Below are 22,206 nucleotides of genomic sequence, written 5' to 3' on the forward strand. Positions count from 1 at the left end.
ATTTATGGATCTTTCTTGTTTCACACTTGCTGACCTCATGCGATGCCAAGACATCTGAACACATTTGTCCTCAACCACTGATGGAAACAGGACTGTTTTCTGAGTAAACAGCACTGGGTCCTGTGCCTGCTTCTTGTGTTATTTTAATGTACATTGACAGTGATGTGATGACTGCCATGTTGGCTGGGGACCTCCAAAGTGAAAAGCAAGAGACTCTATAATGTGAAAGTCTAATTTAAGCTGAGACCTATAGCAGACCCATATCCTCTGTAGATCAGGCACTGAAGGGAATACCTAACACACACTGACTAGTATTTTTTTAGACAGTGCCATCATCCTTTCCCTGTCTATTAAAAAGCAATAAAATATATATGAAAAATTCAGGTTATTACAGCTCCCCAAGCTAAAAAGTTATAAATAGCCCCTATATATAGTACCCCTTCTTGCCTCACTATTCTCCACCCCTGCACTTTGCCTAGCAGCATGGCCCAGAGAAGCAAACTCAGAGAAAGAACCCCTGCCTTCTCTTTCTATTTCTGCCACAGAGTTGCTGTGTGACCATAAACAGGCCTCTTAACCCCTCTGTTTCTCGACTGCACAATGGGGACCAGGATTCCCTTTGTATGACTCTTCCCCCCCAGGCTTTTAGTCAGGGGGTTGTTTGAGAGCAGCAGTGCTGAAGGGTACTGTACTTTTAGTTCTACGTGCTCTGCAAAGCGCTTTGGAGAGAGGAGACAGGAGTACTAAGAGGGTGGGTGATTTGCTATTGATTGCTCATTAGGACGCTATGATTTTATTATGGCATCGCCTGGCATGATCACATGACTATCATTATAATTTCTTGCCCGTAGGGCTGCCACACCTCACCGCCCCTGGGGGGATCGCTGCTGCCAAGCACAGGCTGCCGGGGCAGAGCTGGGGTGGAAAGAAGGAGGCGGGCCCGAGGGGTGGAGTCTCCTGGCCCCCGCCGTGCCCGTCTCTGGTGGGATAAGGCAGGGAGGGCTCCCGCTGCGGTTTGGTGCCAGCCAGCTGTGAAACTGACAAGGGAGCGGGAAGGGGGGGGGGGCTCGCTCCCTGTCTGGGGAGGAGGCTGCGACCAGGCGTGCGAGCCCAAGTGTGTTTAAAAAGCAATGAGCCACTCCCCCCTCCCCCCGCGCCACTCTCTTCCCTCGCCAGCCTGTAAGCTCTGCTCCCGGCTGTCTGCGAGTCTAGCGCGCAGCGAGCCCAGCGCTGGCCTGGGAGCCAGGGGCACCGCCAGAGGAGCGGGCAGGGGAGCAGAGGGGGCGTAGGCGGCTTCTGTTGTAGGGCGTGCAGCCCGAAATAAAACAAAATCAGGTCAGTGAGCTTCTTTCACACCCGTCTTCTTCTTTCAGCCGGTGTGTCCGATGGAGCCTTTTAAAGCAGCCGCCAGCTAGTGGTTTCAGAGAGGACCCCAGTAACTCACGGCATGGCTGGTTATACAGTGTGTGTGCGTGTGTGTGTGTTGACAAGCGGAGTTGCAAAGGAGGGTGCGGGGAATCTTTCGTCCTGCTCATCAGCGGGCGGAACTAGGTCGGGCTGCTCGTGTGTCGGGGTTGTGGGGTGACGATGGGGCTGGTGAGTGCCGGCTCTGGCATGGGGTGACAGCCATCTGGCTGAGTCGGTGGTGTCCTCAGATGCCTCCTTGAGCCCGGGCTGAAGCCAGCCCCTCCGCCCACCACCCTCCCCCTTGTCTCTAGCAGCACGGGGGGCTGCATTTCCTTCCTGCCCCCGGGCCTTCCCTAAAGAAATAGTTTCTTCACCGAGGGGTTGTTATCTCCAGCCCGCTGGGCTTTCTATCTCCAGCCCTTTCTCCCGAGGAGGGGCTTCCAGGAGGAGGAGAAGAGACAGCTGTTTAGGGCTTTTCATCTGGCCGATTCTGCTTGACAGGGGTGAAATGATCGCTGGAAGGGCAAGGCAAGGAACCGGAGCTTAGGGGGGGAGACAAGCCCTGCAATTTGGGGGGGGGGGTAGGCTTTGCATGTTTCCTGCGTTCGGGAGGGGTGAGGCTTTAAAAAGGGGCTTAGCCTATTAAAAGGGGGGAGCAGTGGTAGGGATGGTAAAGCGATGTCTGAAATGCCAGCTGATCCGTTGGTGTGTGCGTGCATGTGGTATCTGTCTCCTATACCCATCAACTCTCATATGTAATAGCCACAGGGTGTTTGTTTCCCTTTTCGGCATTGAGGGAGTTGCTAAAGGGGAGGCTGCTTTCAAAAAAAGGGGAACTTGGAGATAGGGAATCGATATTTATTTTTTTCCATTTATTTTTATTTCTAGTCTGAATGAATCTGAAAGCATGTCACACCCCGCCCCCTTGTACCCCTGAAATATAGTTATAGATCCAGGCTAAAAGGATGCTTTGATTTAATAATTTGCTGCTGTGTCTAACCCTTGCTGCATGTAATTCACTGCAGGCAGAACAAAGCTCTGTCACAACTGTGCTTCCTGGTTGTCGCCTCCTGCCTGCAAACCACTGAACATTTTCCACTTGATATCGTCATGCAGAAAGGGAGAAACGAGACGCAATGAGAGATTCAGGTAATTCACCACTAATACGCTCGATATCGGTAACTGTGTCAATGCTCATGTCTGTGGAGTAGTGCAATACACGGAGATTGTATTGAACTCTGTCTGGGTGATGTCTGGGGTTGCATCAACGTTGTTTAAGTGAGGTTTGCTGAGCAAAAAATCCAGATGACTTTAGAGACTGATCTTTTTCCTTTATTTTTCTCATAGTGCCAGTTAGGGGAGAAACTATCCAGTAACTCAAAACCATCATTCCTATTAAAACGTTCTGATGGGTTTTAAGTATTTTTTTTTACAGACAAGAATAAAGGGTTAAATATATTAATGGTGACAGAATTTGGCTTTGTTCTTGTTGAATTAGAAATTGCCTCTTTGAAAAGGCAGCATTGCCAAAAATATGGTCTACAAATGTTACCAAGGACTAGCACCAAAGTGCTTTGTTTCAACCATGATATTTGTTGGCGTGACTTTCCTTGGAAGTAATTCACTGGTTGCCTTTAAAAAAATTAAATTGTAGTTTTGCTTAAAACATAGGAAAAGATTTGTATGCAATAAGTTGCTCTTGGGGGAGCTATTAATTGTGTGTGGGGGGGCAAAAGAAAGGAGAAAGAAAGCAGGCTTTTGATAAGACCCCCTTAATTCAACTATCCAATACTGAAATTCATCAGCTGCTTCTTCCCTCAGTAAATCTCTTCTTCTCCCCCCTTTCAGAAGTATGGTCCATGTTCTGTTTTGCCCTTCTTCAAACAAGCACAGTAATTCTATTCTGATTGACATTTGCTTAAGTGTTGGGGTTGTCTGTGTAAGTCTGGGGCCACTTAAAACATTTGTAACCTTCAGACACAATATATGCACAGGTCTTCCTTTCAACCTGTATGTATGTCCAGGTTGAGGTCATAGGCCTTTCCGAAGTGCCCGTTGAGACTGAAATAATATACAACTCATGGGACAATGACAAAAAAAATCTTTTCTGTCCTGCTCTTGAAAATGCTGTTCTTAACATTATAATTATGGTTTTGCTAATTTGAATGAAAAGGTAAATATTAAAGGAACCACTGCTGAGGACTGCAAAGTTATAACAGTTTGTAGTGTTGCCATTCAAAACATTGTCAGGGCATAGATCTATGGAAAATCCCCCCCGCTTCCCTCTCCCCCCCCCCAGCATACATACCTTCATTTACAATAAAAGTAAAGAACTCAATGAAGAGTTCAGTGCTTCACCTGTAACGTCTGTCAATTTTTAAAGGTGATGCTTGGTACAGCTGGCAAGAAAAATGAGGATGTTATCTTGTACAGAAAAAATTGTTTCGGCCGCACCTGACAAAAGTATGGTATGCACATCTCAGTCTCCCTGGAAGCATTGGCCAGTGCTTTGGAATGTCCAGATTAGGTATCTTGATGCCATGAAGAATAATAAATATTTCAATCTGTGTTTGTGTGTGTAAATTGTATGTATCCTGTAATAACATAGAACAGGCTGCTCATCATAAGAGAAGCCAAGGCTTAGCCAACTGAGTCTGGAGCTGGAAGACATGTACTTCAGTGTTCTAATTCTGGCTCTGACACTGATTCACTTGTGTGTTCAACATTGCTAGCTTCTCTGCGTCTCAGTTTCTCCAGGCTTGCTCCTGGAGGTGCTCTTCATGTAGATCCGCCACTGGAAATTCTGCATGGCATTTCAGCATGTCCCAATCTGCTGGACATTTAAGCATATAGTTGACTCAGGTGAATAGTCCCATGAAGGTAGGGAGATACAAACTTGTGTAAAATTGACCTTGTGCTTAAGTATTTTCAGGGTCAAGACCACAGACTGCAAGTCTTTGGGGCCTGGGCTGTGTCTATTTCTATACTTGTACAGTGCTTAGTAGAATGGGGCCTTGATACTGATTAGGGTTTCTGGCACTATTGTAATATAAACATTAAATAGTAATAGAGAATGCTTTCAGGATCGGGCCCTCCATCTGTGACATGGGGATAATTGACACTTTTATTTAAAACAAACAAACAAAAACATTTATTTAGCAGCCAACTTGAGTAAGGGTTGCAGAGCTGGGCCCTTTGATATTGTTTTTGGCAGAACATGGGGAGTATATTAAAAAAACATGGGATCCCAGCACATCTCAAATTCTGTACTGTTTTTAAGATTCTACCTCTAGCTGCTGCTATCGTGTGGGTTGGAAACGAGATCTGAGCCTGGACCTTTTTCCCCTCCACACCATATAGATCCTCTACATAAATTCCACAGATGTTTTTGAGCCTATCAAGAGTTCCCTGCCTTCTTTGCTGATGCCATTTTCTATACAAATCGCTGTTCTGCTGCTCAGCTCTGTGGGGAGAGGAGTGGAAGCCTTTGAAACTGATTTGGCTGAGTTGCACAGTCTCCTGTCAAAGAAAACAGCAATAAGAAACCATCTCAGCTTTCATCTTCTTAAGTTAATTATCTAGGATCTAACAAAATTTTAAACAGGTGGAAAAAAAAAAAAAAGTTTGACTCTGATTGCAGTATTGCCAGCCATGGTTTCCAAGGCGCCCACTCACTGCACCAGAACTGAAGGGTAAGCAATAACAGTTTTATGGGGTGAAAACTCCATCAGTGGCTTAGGTATGCAGGTTGGGGTCAGATCTAAACAATCCTAAAAGAGCCGGAGAAGATGTAGACCCAAGGAAGGGTCCACACTGAATGTTTTGTGAGGAATTGAGTCCTGTCTCAAATAAATATGTTAGTCTCTGAGGTGCCACAAGTACTCCTGTTCTTTTTGCAGATACGGACTAACACGGCTGCTACTCTGAAACCTGTCTCACTAGAGTTTCTTTAGGTGAAGTTAACAGAGAGCTGGTGTGGCATAGAACAGAAGTGGCTTCATAAAGCCTCAGTAGGAAACAGTGGGGGGAGGAAGCAAAAGTTTCTGGGACGAGATCAGCTCCCTGCCTAAAACTTCTGAGGAACCGATGATAAAAAAATTATAGAGAAGCAGTAGCAACTTTCATAGATAAAGCTGAGTAATAAATACTTAGCCCCTGACCTGGCCTTTTTGCTCTTCAAAGTACTGTACAGATGTTAATGAATTTGTAATCTGTCCCTTCCTACCAGCTGCCCCAGGGTCATTAAAATAGCTGACAAGAAATCATAAGAGGTATAAAATTAATTTGAAAAGCATGTTATATGATGAAGAGACCTTATTGGGGAAGAGGCTATTACAGCATTCGCTAACTGGAAGATAATTACAAGACATGGAATCTTCATCAGCCAATCTGATCCCCAAATTTCATCCCAATTATGGTTTAAACAGAGTTCAATTTCCTAAGATTTTTGTGAAAGGTGGCAGGCAAATCATCTCAGTCCAGAACTGACTTTCCCAACTTAGGCCTTGGTAGTTTGGGTGCACAAAGAAAAGTGTTTGTGGAAAAAGTGCATGTATAAGTTGGGGTTGGATTTGTGCAAGGGTGTTTGTGTGTGCCAACTCATGTGTGCATCAGGTGATTTGCATTGGCCCAACTTGGCCACATGGATGTTTACAAATGTTGGCCTCTTTGATTTCAGTGACAATTTGGGATGCACTGGGAAGATGGGATTAAGTTCCAAATGTTCTCTCCAAGTCGGAAATGTGGGAGCACATGGTTCCTCCCTCCCACCCCTCTTTCTCCCCAGGATTATCTTAGACCAGGTCTGCACTAGAAACCTTTGCTGGTATGGCAATGTCGTGGCGGTGGTGGTGGTTTGTTTGTTTATTTATTTTGGGGTGATGTTTCTATATTGACAAAAGCCCTAAGGTAGACACAGTAATACTGCCATAAACGTGCTTTTGCTGGTATGGCTTACTTTGTTTAGGGGACTGGTATAAGCTATACTGACAAAAGTACTTTTCCCCTGGGGTAAGCTATGCCTCCACTTGCCAGTATAGTTATATTGGTAGATATGATTCATAGATTCATAGATTCATAGATTCTAGGACTGGAAGGGACCTCGAGAGGTCATCGAGTCCAGTCCCCTGCCCGCATGGCAGGACCAAATACTGCCTAGACCATCCCTAGTAGACATTTATCTAACCTACCCTTAAATATCTCCAGAGACGGAGATTCCACAACCTCCCTAGGCAATTTGTTCCAGTGTTTAACCACCCTGACAGTTAGGAACTTTTTCCTAATGTCCAATCTAGACCTCCCTTGCTGCAGTTTAAACCCATTGTTTCTGGTTCTATCCTTAGAGGCTAAGGTGAACAAGTTCTCTCCCTCCTCCTTATGACACCCTTTTATATACCTGAAAACTGCTATCATGTCCCCTCTCAGTCTTCTCTTTTCCAAACTAAACAAACCCAATTCTTTCAGCCTTCCTTCATAGGTCATGTTCTCAAGACCTTTAATCATTCTTGTTGCTCTTCTTTGGACCCTTTCCAGTTTCTCCACATCTTTTTTAAAATGCGGCGCCCAGAACTGGACACAATACTCCAGCTGAGGCCTAACCAGAGCAGAGTAGAGCGGAAGAATGACTTCTCGTGTCTTGCTCACAACACACCTGTTAATGCATCCCAGAATCATGTTTGCTTTGTTTGCAACAGCATCACACTGTTGACTCATATTTAGCTTGTGGTCCACTATAACCCCTAGATCCCTTTCTGCCGTACTCCTTCCTAGACAGTCTTTTCCCATTCTGTATGTGTGAAATTGATTTTTCCTTCCTAAGTGGAGCACTTTGCATTTGTCTTTGTTAAACTTTGTTAAATATGCTGGCAAACCTTCTCAAGTTTAGACCTGGCCTTAGGCTAAGTTGAAAGTGAGGGATTTTTTCAGACCCAGGAGTAGGGTGTAAATGTGCTGGGACTCTGGAGGCAAACCTGGGATGTGGGTGGAACCCCGGGGTTAGGGTGTGTTATGCTCCTCTGTCAGAAAATATGTTTGTTACAGCCCCAGCTACGGAGCCTGGCTCTTTAAAATCCGACTTTGAGCTTTGGAGGTCTCTGGTTCAATCATTGTTTCAAGAAAGCAGCTGTCACTTAAATGGAGCTCATCTGGGATTCAAACTGCTGAGAGCCCTTACTTATTTGATAGATGCCATCTTGACACCAGGGATTGAACTGGGGTCCTCCAGAGCTAGAGTATGAGCCTCTACCACTTGACCTAAAGAGTTAGGCTGTCAAGATGGAAGTGACTCACATCTTCTGTGGATTTGGCACAGAGAGGGACACATTGACCAGTGGGTCATACATGTATGTGTGTGTGTAGGGGATTTCGGAAGTGTATGGTACCTTGTGGGAGGTAACTACTGGTTTATTTCACTTCTTTATTGTGTACTAATACTATGGATACTATAATCTTCTAGTGTATTAATATTATACATAGGAACACAGGAATTGGTCTGATCCACTGTGGCAATGTAGCCATTTCCCTGACAGTGGCTAGTATCAGATGCCTCAGAGAAAGGTGCAAGAAATCCTGAAGTAGGCAGGAATGGAATACCCTGCCCACAGGCAAAGTGCCTTCCGAACCCTCATCTATTAGAGACTGGCGTATGCCTTGAAATCTGATTGCTTCTATCCCTTTCAAAACTCTTGCTGTTTTTAATTCTTGTTATTGTAACTCAATGTTCTTGTTATCATTATAAATAAATGTAGTGCTATTAATACCATAATGCGCCACACAGTACATTCTACACAAAGCTGTGCGAGTCTGATACCAAAACAGCAAACACTGCAGTGCTCTGATCAAGTTACTCCTCCATAATTGAACTTAAAAATGATTAAAAATCATAAAACGATGGCAAGGTTAGAGTGCTTGGAACGTTCAACAGGATCCCACTTCCTGAAAGCAAGATGAGGATTTACTCAGTAACCCCAGTAGTTGCAAGCTCTGATCTCAGATGATGAGGCATGATGGGAATTAAGTTTACCTTGCTGGGGCAAAAGAATTTGTATAGTGTGCAACAATTGGTGACTACACCTATTAGATCAATGGCTCTCAACCTTTCAGACCACTGTATCCCTTTCAGGAGTCTGATTTGACTTGCATACTGCCAAATTTCACCTCACTTAAAAACTACTTACAAAAATTAGACGTAAAACTACAAAAGTGTCACAGCACACTGTTACTGAAACGTTGCTTACTTTCTCATTTTTACCACATAATTATAAAATAAATCAACTGGAATATAAATATTGTACTTTCATTTCAGTATATAATATAAAGAACCATATAAACAGGTCACTCTGTATGAAATTTTAGTTTGTACTGACTTTGCTAGTGCTTTTTCTGTAGCCTGTTGTAGTACTAGGTAAATATCTAGAAGAGTTGATGTATTCCCCGGAAGACCTCTGGGTACCCCCCCCAGGGAACCACTGTGTTAGATAATAAGGTAAAAATATTAGTTAGGTGATTTTTTTTAACATTATATTCTGAATCGTGACTGATACATTTTATCCTTTAAAAAAAAATTATAGAGAGTGAATATTCCATCAGATGCTGTGTCTTTTTTATCCAGCTCAGATCATCTGCAAATAAAATGAATTAGGTTGTTGCTGTTGCTTCTTTTCCCTTTTGAAGTAGTATGACCCAACTCCTGCAGCTCGGGATGCCACATTGGCAGATTGCCTGAAGTCCTTGGTCCACTGTTTAATTTACTTTTAAAAAACAATATAACAAATTATTTTTATTCAGATAAATGCACACACCCATGGCATTTGCTTGTACTTGTATTTTCCATGACACATGACTAAAAATTGCTTGTTGGCTGAGTTCACCAGCAGCAAAAACCTACAGTTGATCAGCTTTATCACTGGCCTACAGTTAAAGGGAATATTTATATTTAAACAAGTCTGACTATGGGAGGTAGCATAGTGCAGTGGGTTGAATAGAGGGCTGCTCCTTGGGGCATTTGGATTTAGGTTGACCAGATGCCCTTGAGGCATCGGGAAGTTTAGACTTGAAATTAGACCAAGGTTTCTAACCATCAGAGGAGTGAAGTTCTGGAACAGCCTTCCAAGGGGAGCAGTGGGGGCAAAAGACATATCTGGCTTCAAGACTAAGCTTGATACGTTTATGGAGGGGATGGTATAATGGGATAGCCTAATTTTGGCAATTAATTGGTGTTTGACTATTAGCAGTAAATATGCCCAATGGCCTATGATGGGATGTTAGATGGGATGGGATTTGAGTTACTACAGAGAATTCTTTCCTGGGTGTCTGGCTGGTGAATCTTGCCCACATGCTCAGGGTTGAGCTGATCACCATATTTGGGGTCGGGAAGGAATTTTCCTCCAGGGCAGATTGGCAGAGGCCCTGGGCTTTTTTTGCCTTCCTCTGCAGCGTGGGGTAGCTGCCAAATTCTAAGAAGTGAGCATAAGTTAGCTGCAATGTTCCTGGATGAATTTTGGAAAAGGGGGTGTTACAACCGCAGAACAAAAGGATTGTAAGAATTTTTTGGATGTGGACAAAATGACCTATTTTCTCCTAAACACATTCTCAGAAATGGAAGAACCATTTTGGGTACAACTTTCCACAAAAATTCAGCCTGTGGCAGACACCCACATGGAAAATTTTAACCTGAACAGTTAAAACTTTAACAAAGTTTATAAGTAACTGAAAATGGAAGTGTTGGGAAACCTTAACTAGAGGTGGTGCTTCCAGCTTCACCTATAATGTGAAAAATCTGGCAACAAGAGATCGCTTTGAAGGTCCCAGATGCACCTTGCGGTTTGTGTGGAACCTGAACTCAAATCCTGATGTGAATTTCATGCTGCTTCAAGCCAAAATCTTTGTGGGTTTCAATATCCATTGCTTCATATTTTAGGGCCACCTCTACTGAGCTTCTCTATGAGATCAAGCAATGGATAAAAATGACCATACTGCTTTAGACCAACTCTGTAAAAATGGCTTATACCTGAAGAATATTTTGTGCTCTACCCTTTTTTCCAAAGTTTCTTTCTATCCAGTATTCAGTCTCTCACATACCCAGTTCTACAGTGGAACCTAGTTAAACATGCCACCATTATGGCTGTGTGTGATTTGTTTAAATTAGGTTGCTTTAGCTATGTCTACACTGGCAATTGAATGACAAACTTTTATCTTTCAGAGGACTTAGACCCCCCTCCCCCCCAAGACAAAAGTTTTGCCTTGACAAGTGTCCGTGTGAACAGCTCGTTGTTGGCAGGAGCGCTTTACTATTGACGACGCAAACTCCGCTCGTTGGGGCTAGAAGTTTTTTGTCAGCTGGAGAGCCAACAAACAACTTTTTGTGGCACTGGCTGTGGCGACAAAGCCATGTTGCTAAAAACTGTGTAGTGTAGACATAGCTGGAGATTGAGACAGATTGGGGCAAAAAGGTAATGAAATTCCTTTTATTTGGTATTGGCCTGAGTAAAAAAAGTGACAACCCTACCAATGTTGTGCATATCCCATGAACTGAGTGCTCTATTTCCAGCTGAATGAGGCGCCAACAACTTGTTGGAGTGCACATTGTTTTGTAAATAAGCCACATTTGCTTCTTTCAGAACAAGCTATGAGGTGGTGTTCTGCCTAAATTTCAATCCCTGATTGACTTAATTGCTGAAGCTTTTGTTGTCAACAAAAGCAATTATAAGCCCCACAATGGATTGGGGGGAAGGGAAATGGAAATTTCTGATTCTCATCAAGTCCACATAACAATTGGTTTTCTCTTTGTGCATTGTATAGAGTATAGAGATGCATGAGGAGATGTGGATGAAAAAAAATCACCGCCATTAGAAAAGACTAGCTTAGCCTCAAATGGAATAATGATAAAAACTGCATTTTAACTAGTCCTGTATGGCTGGGGAGTTTTGGCTTAATTTAGGACCATGACTGATATAAAACCGGTAGACTATATCATAGAATATTGAGTCCCATAGAACTGAATGTCTTGAACATTTTTTTGACTCAACAAACTGTACACACTTAAAAATAATGCCACAGATGTTTAAGTGTGCATAAATCAATTTGCCATGTATTTTTATGATGCTCATGTGATGTCCTGCTAAGAACAGTACTTCAGCACTGTAACTTCATGATTTTGAGTAAGAGAGAATTACCTAGAGGAGCTTTAAAACTTTTTGACATTCTAAATATTAGATGGGCTTGAACCAAAGCTGCATGCCTGACCACCTTGAATTTGGTGTAAGGTCAGATCCAGGTTTGAATTGTTTGACTCTAGTGCAGCTCTGATGCTGACAGTTTTGTATCATTTGTGTCTCTTGTTTTTTTCCTTTTTCTTTCTTGAGTTGAATATGTTTGGACAATCCTAGGGTGGTGTAAATTGTCACAGCTCCATTGAATCAGGATCTACTCCGTTGTATATTAACTCCAATGCTGGGCTTGACTGTCTCCTCTCTCCATTCTTCACTCTGAACCGAAGAGTCCCCTCTCCTCTCAGTAGCTATGGCTGGGTGCTGAAAGGCTGGGACAGCTTGGGAAAGCAGGCTCAGCAGAAGAGGTTGGGAACAGCTAATGCCAGTATTAATATTCTTTCTAAACTGATGGATGAGAGGATTATAAAATTGCAGAGGGAAGTGAAACATAAATGTTTTAATTGCATTCAGGATTTTTCAGTGGTCTTGCTCATAAGGTATAGCACAGATAAGCATTTCTTGTTGACACAGATTGTGAAAATATTGTGGACCCCTTCCTTCTCCCCCCAAAAGAAGAGGATTTTCGTGCTAATCTATTTTCTCCTCTCTGGTACTCTTGGTCTCACTTGGTTGCAATATGCAGTTGCATGCCACATTATGATGGCAAATCAGCTCTGAAATACTGTCCCTGTGCAACAAGAGGAAGGAAGAATATATAGCAAGCGTCTCCAGCTGCCCAGCCCTCCAGCATCTGCTTAGGTCCTGAACCAGCAAAGTGTGCTGAGTCAGTTTCTACTGAGCAGTCTGACAGACATTGAGGGTGTTCAGTACCTTCCAAGATCTGGGCTCCTAGTGATTGATACCTGAAACACCTCTCCCCCATTCCAGCTGCCAAACTCTCCCACACAATTGCCTCTGACTTTTCGCAACAAATGCGATAAATAAATAACCAATGCATCCAGTTGATAAAGTCTGGCACTTTCTAGGAGCAGCACCTCTAAATCAATGCTTTGCCCACTACCAAAGCCTTCTTGTGCTTCAGCTTATATCCAGCCCACCACTAACCTTTGGTTGTTGCCCTGATTACTATTAATAAAATACAATAAATTGGCCACAGTCCATGTAAATGTCGGTCACTTCCCTGGATTATTGTCAATTGGCCTGATCCAACTTCCAGTGAAGTCAGTGGGAAGGCTCTCACTAACTCTAGTGGACATTGGATCAAGCCTGTGCAAGCCAGGGTTTTAGTGACTAGGTCCTGTAAATGGGCAGTGAACTCTACTTGAAGCCTGTCTGGTTCAGAACAATGCAATCTGTGATGGAACTCTGTTTTGCCTCCTCTCCCAACTCTGAGTCAGTAATTTCAGTATAAACACTGGCATTACAAAAACATTCTTTCTGGCCTCCTCCCCCAATAACTCACAAACAGATAAAGAAAAGCAATTCAAAGCTGGCATATGGCTAGTTCTCTTTAAGAGTCATCTCCTAGTTAAAGACCCAATCCTGCAAGGTGCTCAGCACCTTCAGCAAGGTGCTAAGTACCCTCAACTTCCATTAACTGCAATGAAAGTTAAGAGTGTTCAGCACCTTGTGCACATGCTCAGTTCTTTGCCAGGTTGGTAGGGTTACCATATTTCAACAAGCAAAAAAGAGGACGGGAGGAGCCCCGCCCTAGCCCCGCCCCTGCCCCTCCCACTTCCCGCGCCCCCAGAACCCCCAACCCTCCCCCCGTTCCTTGTCCCCTGACTGCCCCCTCCTGGGACCCCTGCCCCTAACTGCCCCCCGGGACTCCACTCCCTATCTAAGCCTCCTTGCCTCTTGTCTCCTGACTGCCCCAACCCTTATCCACACCCCCACCCCCAGACAGACCCCTGGGACTCCCACGCCCCATCCAACCACTCCCCACCCCCTGACAGCCCCCCCCAGAACTCCCAACCCATCTAAACCCCTCTGCTCCCTGTCCCGACTGCTCCGATCCCTCTCCCCACCCCTGCCCCCTGACAGCCCCCCCCAGAACGCCCAACCCATCTAAACCCCTCTGCTCCCTGTCCCCTGACTGCTCCGATCCCTCTCCCCACTCCTGCCCCCTTGACAGCTCCCCCCAGAACTCCCAACCCATCTAAACCTCTCTGCTCCCTGTCCCCTGACTGCTCCGATCCCTCTCCACACTCCTGCCCCCTGACAGCCCCCCCAGAACTCCCAACCCATCTAAACCCCTCTGCTCCCTGTCCCCTGACTGCTCCGATCCCTCTCCCCACTCCTGCCCCCTGACAGCTCCCCCCCAGAACTCCCAGCCCCCTACCCCCCGCTCCTTGTCCCCTGACTGCCCCCTCCTGGGACCCCTGCTCCTAACTGCCCTCCAGAACCCCACCCCCTACCTAAGACTCCCTGTTCCTTGTCCCCTAACTGCCCCCTCCTAAGACCCCCCCCCAACTGCCCCCCAGGACCCTACCCCCTACCTGTACCCTGACTGCCCAAAACTTTCTCCACTCCCCTCCAAAAGCCCCCACCCGTTTCTTGACTGCCCCATCCAGAACCTCCCTGTCCCTTCTCCTGCCCCCCCTTACCCTGCTGCTCAGAACAAGGTGTTGGGCTCTGTGCCAGCCGGACACATGGCTGAGCTCCCCAGCACAACACAAAACCCGGTCCCTGGCCCTGCACAGGGCTGCTGGAGCGGGCTGCAGGAGGAGGAGCTGCCGGCCGGCTCAGAATGCAGGGAGGGGGGGGTGGGAGGAGGAAGCTGCTCCGGAGTCCAGCCCGGGACTTTCCTGCAGCCCTCCCAGCCGCTCGCTCTGCTCTGCCAGGGGAGGGGGAAATCCCGGACATTGTGAGTGCTTTACAAATTCCCCCCGGACGCTATTTTTAGCACACAAAAGGAGGACATGTCCGGGTAAATCCGGACGAATGGTAACCCTACAGGTTGGTCTCTTAATTACTTCCAAGCAGGTTCACAGTCTATCAATTTCCTATAGCAACCAAAACTGTAGTATCTGCCTACTTAGTGGCTCTCTTCCTCTCCCACTCCTTTGCAAGCATCTTTGGGATCTATTCAAGAGATGCAACCAGCTACCTTTCTTTCTTTCCTTCCTTATCTTTCTGGGGCAGCTGCTTTTGCATAGATTCATAGATTCCAATGCCAATAGCAAGCAATGTGATCATCTTATCTGACCTGTTATATGACACAGGCCATAACATTTTGGCTCTGTCCTAGCCAGTTACCAGCCCTCCCCAGGGACAATTACTCTGGTGGCCCATCCCCCAGGCGACAATAAACCTTCTCTCCTATGGAAAGTTTATTGGACTAATATAACATCAGTTAAGTCAGAGAGGTCATACTGGCAGGATGTCTACCTCTTAAAATATGGCAGCTCCCACAACTAGTTGATACAGTGATGTAAGTCAGAGTAGTTTATCTGCTTGTTAGAGCAATGCTATTGTTGGAAAATGTTTAGTTTTTAAAGAGCAGCATTAAAAAAAAATTGAATGAGGAATGAACCCTGAAAGATTTGGGGTTTGAAGTTCATTAAAAGCTTGGAACTATCCAAAACCTTTTGAATCTGTAAAACTGGTCTGGAAATTCTGTAAGAATAGGTTTTCTTAAAAGGTTTCCACCTTCTGTGCTTATAGAACAAGCTGGTTGGAACAGACTCTCTTGCTTTATTTTAGTTCTAGTTTCTCCTTCTGTATTTCCCATTCTGGTCTTAGCTGGTTATCTGAACATTTCCAAAATTAAGTTTGTTAAAATGGGGGACAGATGGCAGAGTGTAGCATGGTCTCTGAGTTACAGAAGCTTCTAGTTGAGTAAACATTAAGCACTGAAAATGAGTGGCAAATCACTACTGACTTCTGATGTCTTAGATGGTGAAAATCTTTGTACTGTTTACTTTGACAATATTCTCAGTGTCTTTCTTTGAAATATACTGTTTACATACAGAAATGTTAAGGTGTTGCAGTATGTTGTTACTTGCCAGATGTGGTATTTGGCCACAGCTGATATTGCTGTTAGAAGGAGTTCCATTATACAGTAATTGCCATTAAAACATCAACATTTGCCAGCGGTGGCATTCACGATACTACAGTTCTCAATATAACTAGTAAAGGAAATAGCTGTGATACTTCTAAGAAAATGTTAACTTTTAATGGTGGCTGCTGTGTTTCCATAACATAGTATATCAATGGGATAGGAAGTTATGAGCCGTTCACTCCCTTCTAACAGGAAATCTACTTTTAATAAATGTAACTATATTATTTCTCAAGCACTTGAAGTGTATTTTCTTATTCTTGCTACAGCAATCCCCCTTTAAAGTCAATGGCTGGATTTTTCAAAGGTGCTGTCCACCTGCAGCTCCTGTTGACTTACGTGTCAGTCAGAGGTGAAAGTAAGCCGGTATGTCCCGGTACGGTGTACCTGCAAGAGCCGGTTTGCTGTACCGGGGCGGCCTGGCATCCCCAGGGGGCAATTTAAAGGGCCTGGGGCTCCCAGCAGGGGTTGGAGCCCCAGGGCCTTTAAATTGCCACCAGAGCCCCACTGCTGGAGCTCTGAGGTAGGGCTGTGGGGCTGTGGGGGCTATTTAAAAAGTCCGGGCTCCTGCTGCTTCTACCTCCCTGGCCCTTTAAATAGCTGCCAGAGCTGCGCTACTACTCCAGGCCTCCAGTGGCTATTTACAGGGCTGGGGCGGTAGAAGCAGGGGAGCCCCGGGCCCTTTAAATAGCCCCTGGAGCCCAGGGGTGGGTGGGGGGGCTGCAGGGGCTATTTAAAGGACCCGGGGCTCCAGCTGCCTCTGCCACCCCGGTCCTTTAAATAGCCGCTGGAGCCCCGCCGCTTCCCCAGGGCTCCTGTGGCTATTTACAGGGCCAGGGTGGTAGAAGCAGGGGGGCCCCGGGCCCTTTAAATAGCCCCCAGAGCCCTGGGCTGCTGCTGCTACCCTGGTGGAGGGGGGGCACTTACCTTACAGGGTGGGCTGGGGCTGGCTCTGACTCCCTCAGCCATGCCCCTTCCACCCTAGGCCCCGCCCCTTCTGGGAGTCAGAGCTGGCCCCAGCACACCGGTAAGTCACTGGACTTACTTTCACCCCTGGTGTCAGTGCATAGTATATAAACTGCATAGTGCATAGTACAGACTGGCTAACCTAGTGAGGAGGGCTTTAAACTAGGTTCGACGGGGACAGGTGAGCAAAGCCCACAGGTAAGTGGGGAACATGGAGACCGGGGAGATGGGTCGGAAACAAGAGGGAGTGTGGGCTATATTGGCAGAGAGAAAGGAGAGTCAGGACAAAACTGGGAGGAAAGATCAAACCAGTATCTTAGATGCCTATATACAAATGCGAGAAGTATGGGGAATAAGCAGGAAGAACTGGAAGTGCTAATAAATAAATACAACTATGACATTGTTGGCATCACTGAAACTTGGTGGGATAATACACATGATTGGAATGTTGGTGTGGATGGGTACAGCTTGCTCAGGAAGGATAGACAGGGGAAAAAGGGAGGAGGTGTTGCCTTATATATTAAAAATGTACACACTTGGACTGAGGTAGAGATGGACATAGGAGACGGAAGTGTTGAGAGTCTCTGGGTTAGGCTAAAAGGGGCAAAAAACAAGGGAGATGTCATGCTAGGAGTCTACTACAGGCCACCTAACCAGGTGGAAGAGGTGGATGAGGCTTTTTTCAAGCAACTAACAAAATCATCCAAAGCCCAAGATTTGGTGGTGATGGGGGACTTCAACTATCCGGATATATGTTGGGAAAATAACACAGCGGGGCACAGACTATCCAACAAATTCTTGGACTGCATTGGAGACAACTTTTTATTTCAGAAGGTTGAAAAAGCTACTAGGGGGGAAGCTGTTCTAGACTTGATTTTAACAAATAGGGAGGAACTCGTTGAGAATGTGAAAGTAGAAGGCAGCCTGGGTGAAAGTGATCATGAAATCATAGAGTTTGCAATTCTAAGGAAGGGTAGAAGGGAGAACAGCAAAATAGAGACAATGGATTTCAGGAAGGCAGATTTTGGGAAGCTCAGAGAGCTGATAGGTAAGGTCCCATGGGAATCAAGACTGAGGGGAAAAACAACTGAGGAGAGTTGGCAGTTTTTCAAAGGGACACTATTAAGGGCCCAAAAGCAAGCTATTCCGCTGGTTAGGAAAGACAGAAAATGGGGCAAAAGACCACCTTGGCTTAACCACGAGATCTTGCACGATCTAAAAAATAAAAAGGAGTCATATGAAAAATGGAAACTAGGACAGATTACAAAGGATGAATATAGGCAAACAACACAGGAATGCAGGGGCAAGATTAGAAAGGCAAAGGCACAAAATGAGCTCAAACTAGCTACGGGAATAAAAGGAAACAAGAAGACTTTTTATCAATACATTAGAAGCAAGAGGAAGACCAAAGACAGGGTAGGCCCACTGCTTAGTGAAGAGGGAGAAACAGTAACAGGAAACTTGGAAATGGCAGAGATGCTTAATGACTTCTTTGTTTCGGTCTTCACCGAGAAGTCTGAAGGAATGCCTAACATAGTGAATACTAATGGGAAGGAGGTAGGTTTAGCGGATAAAATAAAAGAACAAGTTAAAAATCACTTAGAAAAGTTAGATGCCTGCAAGTCACCCGGGCCTGATGAAATGCGTCCTAGAATACTCAAGGAGCTAATAGAGGAGGTATCTGAGCCTCTAGCTATTATCTTTGGAAAGTCATGGGAGACGGGAGAGATTCCAGAAGACTGGAAAAGGGCAAATATAGTGCCCATCTATAAAAAGGGAAATAAAAACAACCCAGGTAACTACAGACCAGTTAGTTTAACTTCTGTGCCAGGGAAGATAATGGAGCAAGTAATTAAGGAAATCATCTGCAAACACTTGGAAGGTGGTAAGGTGATAGGGAACAGCCAGCATGGATTTGTGAAGAACAAATCATGTCAAACCAATCTGATAGCTTTCTTTGATAGGATAACGAGCCTTGTGGATAAGGGTGAAGCGGTGGATGTGGTATACCTAGACTTTAGTAAGGCATTTGATACGGTCTCGCATGATATTCTTATCGATAAACTAGGCAAATACAAATTAGATGGGGCTACTATAAGGTGGGTGCATAACTGGCTGGATAACCGTACTCAGAGAGTTGTTATTAATGGTTCCCAATCCTGCTGGAAAGGCGTAACGAGTGGGGTACCGCAGGGGTCTGTTTTGGGACCGGCTCTGTTCAATATCTTCATCAACGACTTAGATATTGGCATAGAAAGTACGCTTATTAAGTTTGTGGATGATACCAAACTGGGAGGGATTGCAACTACTTTGGAGGACAGGGTCATAATTCAAAATGATCTGGACAAATTGGAGAAATGGTCTGAGTTAAACAGGATGAAGTTTAACAAAGACAAATGCAAAGTGCTCCACTTAGGAAGGAAAAATCAATTTCACACATACAGAATGGGAAAAGACTGTCTAGGAAGGAGTACGGCAGAAAGGGATCTAGGGGTTATAGTGGACCACAAGCTAAATATGAGTCAACAGTGTGATGCTGTTGCAAAAAAAGCAAACATGATTCTGGGATGCATTAACAGGTGTGTTGTGAGCAAGACACGAGAAGTCATTCTTCCGCTCTACTCTGCTCTGGTTAGGCCTCAGCTGGAGTATTGTGTCCAGTTCTGGGCGCCGCATTTTAAAAAAGATGTGGAGAAATTGGAAAGGGTCCAAAGAAGAGCAACAAGAATGATTAAAGGTCTTGAGAACATGACCTATGAAGGAAGGCTGAAAGAACTGGGTTTGTTTAGTTTGGAAAAGAGAAGACTGAGAGGGGACATGATAGCAGTTTTCAGGTATCTAAAAGGGTGTCATAAGGAGGAGGGAGAGAACTTGTTCACCTTAGCCTCTAAGGATAGAACCAGAAACAATGGGTTTAAACTGCAGCAAGGGAGGTCTAGGTTGGACATTAGGAAAAAGTTCCTAACTGTCAGGGTGGTTAAACACTGGAACAAATTGCCTAGGGAGGTTGTGGAATCTCCGTCTCTGGAGATATTTAAGAGTAGGTTAGATAAATGTCTATCAGGGATGGTCTAGACAGTATTTGGTCCTGCCATGCGGGCAGGGGACTGGACTCGATGACCTCTCGAGGTCCCTTCCAGTCCTATAATCTATGAATCTATGAATCTATGAAAAAGCAGTATAAACAAGTCATTGTCTATTTGTGGAAATGTGACTTCGCTAGTGCTTTTTACGTAGCCTGTTGTAAAACTACGCAAATATCTAGATGCGTTGCTGTACCGCCTGGAAGTCCTCTGTATAACCACAGGGGTATGCATACTCCTGATTGAGAACCACTGTACTAGGCCACACAGCTTATTAAAGGTACATAGAGACACAAAGCTATTTTCTTATATCTGAAACAACTCCCATTTCATTTCATCATAATGTTTCCAATATCTAAACAGTTTTCCTTTGTTTCGTGAGGACATGAAGGCGTGGAAAGGGCCTATCATCTGTCATTGCATTTGGAACTTATCTTGGCTTTAAGATAAATGGACATGTTTAGTAGACTTTTGTCTACAGTTGCATAGAATGGAATCTACAGCATAATTAGAGTAAGATGATTTGCATATGGGAGCTTCTTCACATAGGTCTCCACAGTCTAATGGCGTATTGTTTCCTAGAAGATACTTAAATGGGGGCCAAGCTGGATATTTGCATTAATAGAGACTTTGTATTCATGATTTTCATTAGAGACCCCCCAGAAGATTGTGACCAATTCAAAAAGATTCTTGTGCAATTTAAGAGACATTTTCTTCTAGCCACCATTAATACTCTAATTTATTATCTGTGAATCTTGTAGGGATGGAGAAAAACACCAATGTGTTAACCATATTATGCTTTTTATCCATAACAGTGAATAAGAAATGAGGATAGCTATTGCATTAGGATTATTTCACTTCATGCAAATATTCAGATGTCCCAACATGCAATTGACTGATGGTGTTAGCATCCCTGTTGATTGGCAATGGAGTGTGGCGCCTGCCTGAAGGAGAAATGCAAAGTGAGATCATCTTCAATGTTGAATGGATTTCCGTGACTTTTATATTCTTATTTTATATGTGAAATTTAAAAGGAAAGTTGACATATGCCATACTTACAGCCAAGCTCTTTGCTCCAGGACTGATGGTTCTCAGTATTTGTTATGGATGTAGCTGGTTAAAATTTTTCAGATGAAATTGGCCTTTTCTGAAAATGAAAACTTCATATTTCCCCCCCCCCCCAATTTTTTAGTTGAAATTTGCCATTTGTTAAACAAAAAGTAAAACATTCTTGTTTTATTTTTTTCCTGCTCTTTCTGCCCCCTTTTGCATCCTTTTTGATGGCAAAATTGGGGGTGGGGGGAATGAAGGGGGAAGCAGGAAAAATCAAAATCCAAACATTTTCAGTAAAACATTCATGAAATGTTTAAATTTTCAAAAATGTTCTCAATTTGTTCTGTTTTATTGACCGGCTCTCACCATGAGTAACTTCTGATGTGGTATAAGCAATGGGCTTGCTTTTCCACTTTCTTACCCTGGCTTTTACATCACTATTGGCTTCAGGGGAATTACACTGGTGTAAAACTGGTCTGATGGAATCAGGCCCGCTGACAAGGGGGGCAAAGAGGGCAGTTGCCCAGGGGCCCAGGCAATTTAAAAGGGTCCAGGGGAGCCATGGCTGCTGCTGCAGTAATGGTGGTGGCCAGGAGCCCCGGGCCCTCTTAAATTGCCCGGGCGGGCCCCAGGGCGCCTAGGCAAGCGAGACTGCTCCGGGGCCCGCACTTTGGGCCCGCACAGTGTGGACGGTCCCGGAAGTGACGGATTTGTTACCTCCGCCCCCCGCTCCAGTAGGGTTACCATATTTCAACAATCAAAAAAGAGGACGGGAGGAGCCCCGCCCTAGCCCCGCCCCTGTCCTAGCCCCACCCCCGTCCTGTCCTAGCCCCGCCCCTGCCCCTTCCACTCCCTCCCACTTCCTGCCCCCTCAGAACCCCCAACCCTCCCCCCCCACGCCTTGTCCCCTGACTACCTCCTCCTGAGACCTTCCCCACATCCTAACTGGCCCCCTAGGACCCTACCCCCTACCTGTCCCCTGACTGCCCCAACCCTTATCCACACCCCCACCTCCTGACAGCCCCCCCCAGAACTCCTGACCCATCTAAACCCCTCTGCTCCCTGTCCCCCCCCTCCTGGGACCCCTGCTCCTAACTGCCCTCCAGAACCCCACCCCCTACCTAAGCCTCCCTGTTCCTTATCCCCTAACTGCCCCTTCCTAAGACCCCTCTCCCTAACTGCCCCCCAGGACCCTACCTCCTACCTGTCCCCTGACTGCCCCAACCCTTATCCACACCCCCACCCCCTGACAGCCCCCCCCAGAACTCCTGATCCATCTAAACCCCTCTGCTCCCTGTCCCCTGACTGCCCTCCAGAACCCCACCCCCTACCTAAGCCTCCCTGTTCCTTATCCCCTAACTGCCCCTTCCTAAGACCCCCCGCAACTGTCCCCCAGGACCCTACCCCCTACCTGTACCCTGACTGCCCAAAACCTTATCCACCCTCCCCCAGAAAGCCTGCCCCGAAC

General features: G+C 45.4%; 1 protein-coding gene across 3 annotated transcripts in view; it reads left to right on the forward strand.

Annotated features, from left to right (window-relative positions):
- Positions 1 to 1,091: 1,091 nt before the first annotated feature.
- The window catches only part of RNF152 (ring finger protein 152), a 68,238-nt gene continuing 47,123 nt past the window's right edge, over positions 1,092 to 22,206 (forward strand). Inside the window, exons 1-2 of one of the 3 annotated variants that reach the window (XM_054017990.1) lie at positions 1,092 to 1,335; positions 2,433 to 2,556. The gene's annotated coding sequence lies outside the window, so the exon portion shown is untranslated. Of the gene's footprint in view, positions 1,336 to 1,383; positions 1,465 to 2,091; positions 2,113 to 2,432; positions 2,557 to 22,206 lie in introns of those variants that run through there. The other 2 variants (XM_054017992.1, XM_054017993.1) reach the window with 2 other exon arrangements.

Source organism: Malaclemys terrapin, chromosome 2, assembly GCF_027887155.1.
Source record: "Malaclemys terrapin pileata isolate rMalTer1 chromosome 2, rMalTer1.hap1, whole genome shotgun sequence".
NCBI classification, from domain to species: Eukaryota; Metazoa; Chordata; order Testudines; family Emydidae; genus Malaclemys; species Malaclemys terrapin.